Source organism: Bombina bombina, chromosome 5 (genome assembly GCF_027579735.1).
Source record: "Bombina bombina isolate aBomBom1 chromosome 5, aBomBom1.pri, whole genome shotgun sequence".
Classification (NCBI taxonomy): Eukaryota; Metazoa; Chordata; class Amphibia; order Anura; family Bombinatoridae; genus Bombina; species Bombina bombina.
The window spans coordinates 1058821612-1058824453 of record NC_069503.1 but is presented as its reverse complement, the minus strand read 5'-3'; positions in this window follow the sequence as shown (position 1 = coordinate 1058824453).

Below are 2842 nucleotides of genomic sequence, written 5' to 3'. Positions count from 1 at the left end.
AGTAAAGGGGTTAAAATATCTGTTGTGTGGTACTGCTCCAAGACCACAATCAGATGATTATCTTTCAAATGAGCGGTCTTGGAGGTTTGTAGCTGCTAAGGGAACTGAGATTGGGGGGTTTGAAAATGCTCCCCCCATCCAGCTCCCTTGCAGCTACCGTGTACCCTGGTTTAGCCCTCTTTGTGATGTGGTGATGTCACCAGTAGTCCCATGAAGCCTGGGAGTGCCGCCCAGTAGGCCACCAACACCCGGCCTGTAATGAGGTGGATTGCCGAAAACAGTGTTTGATCAGCGATCCCTGTATTATGAGAAGGACATCATGCACATCGCTACCTGTAGGCGCATGAAGATGGTCTTGCGCATCGAAAGGGTTAAGGTCTGCCCATGCAAGGCTCAACGTGATATTTCTTGCTGTGCTGACAAATTTTAGATCATCTTGCCCTAAGGCAAACAATTTGCAAACCTCTTTTTATTTATTGTGTAACTATGGAGACCAGTAGAGAGGGTCCAATAATGTTCTGGTGAAAACACTATGTCTACAAAAGTTTTGCCAACACTTGACACTTTGTCAAAGAAACAAAATCACCATAAACAATTCCACTTTAGTTAAACGGCAATAAAAGTTGAAATTAACATGTTCTTATTCATATTAATCATGTTCTACTGTGTGTTTAAACCCTGCAAAAGAGCACTGTGAGTCCCAAGCAGAAACTGGTGCTGAACCAATGAGCAGTTCTGAGTTGTGTGACTAGCGCTGCTGACCAGCAGTGCTCTGCAGTGACTTAGCTTATGCTTTACAGATCACTTGAAACTGCTGTCTGGACATCAACACAAAATTTAGAAGCCTCAGGGCCTAGATGAAAAAGACTAATGTATGGATATAAGAATGGGGATTCATGAGTGTAAGAGAGGAATGTCCGACAACATCTATATAGGAATAACTAGCGTATAGGCATTAAAGGGACATTAAACACTTTGAGGTGGTAATATAAAATGATAAATTGTATATAATAAAACAGCTCTGCAATATACTTTCATTATTCATTTTGTCCTCTTTACCTGTAATTCCGTTCTCAAATTGTGAGCTTTTCAGTTCATGTTAGAAATGGAAGTGCAGAACACAGTTAAATCCAGCACAACCATTGGCTGCACACTCTAGTGACCAATTTATAACGTTCCCTAATTGGCCACAGGAGAGAAGGTAACACAAGTTACAACATGGCAGCTCCCAGTGTTTTATAGACACTAAAACTTTATACTTATGTTGTCACTTTTTAAACAACTAATGAAACTTTAAAAAATACATCTACATGTTAGTCATGGATTAATCTTTTCTTTGAATGCATCATTCTATCTAGCATGTATTTAGTGTTTAATGCCCCTTTAACTTTAAAGATGCAATGTACTAAGGTAAGCAGCTGATAAGAGTTAATTGTATTCATAACTCTTGCAGTAACACCCTTTCAGATGTGATGCACTCTCTTTCACCCCCCCCCCCCCCACTGAGTGGTTAAATTTTATTGATGCCTCTTGTTTACATAGCTTTTGTATAGCCATTATTGCAGCACTGAAATTTTGAGTATAGGTAGCGGTTTCAGCATTCAATATCAGTAACACACTCCAGCAACTAAAATAGATGATTGAGAACACATAAAGGAGGACAATATTTTTCAGTACAATGTCTCATCAGTCACGAGAATGAGTATTAAATGATGTTACACAAAAAGAAAATTATTAACCTGTTAAAACACAAACAATAAAAACAATGTGTTAGTGCCAAAAGGATATGTCCAAAAAAGTCAATTGGAGACTAAGTCCCATCTCCAAATGTGCATAAGTGATCCCAGGGATTACTTCTTAGTGGAAATAAATGATGTAGTCAAACTTCAAGGGTTAAAGGGACAGTACACTGTAAAATTGTTTTTATATTAATGTATTTTCAATTACTTGTTATACCAGCGGCAGAGTATAGATTGTATGAGAATTTGCATTTTCAGGTTTATTTGTGTATCTGAAGTAGCTGGTTTTGTGCTTTTAAACCACAGCCTATTACAATGAGTTGAGCTTCAGGTAATATCAGATCTCATTATGTTATCACTTTGTGTACACACACTTGCTTCCTTATCTTATATTTGTCTGGAAAACTAAAGCTCAATACAAAGAGAGAACCATTGGAAATTATAATTGTATTACTTAAATGGACAGTATACACCAATTTTCATATAACTGCATGTAATAGACACTACTATAAAGAATAAGATGCACAGATACTAATATAAAAATCCAGTATAAAACTGTTTAAAAACTTACTTAGAAGCTCTCAGTTTAGCTCTGTTGAAAGGGAAGCTGGATATGAAAAGACCCTTTACACAAACAGGAGCAAGCTGGAGAAGGTAGCTGACGGTATTCTCCTAAAACTTAAATCTACAAAACATTTATGCAATGAAAAAATGAGTGTATAATGTCCCTTTAACTATCCTGCACCCCACTGAGAGTGTAATCTCTTCTGCTGGCTGTCTTTACTTAGGCTATTCAATAGCTGAGACTCCATTATCAAAACTTTCAGTATAGGTTGGGATACCACAAGCTAAATCAGATATTTCAAAGGCCAAAATAAGGGTAAAGGAGCAACTTGTAAACAATTTAATACACTCCAGCAGGTAACATGGATCATTGGTAACAATTTAAATGGTAGAACATTTTTGAGGGAACTGTCAATGCTGCCAGTGGTGAAGTCCGGTGAGACTACAGGGTTAATGCACATGTAAGTTGTATACTCACATACTGCAGAGCTTCAAATCAAGCTCTAGATATAGAAACAACGGGAGACTCCAGAAGGAGC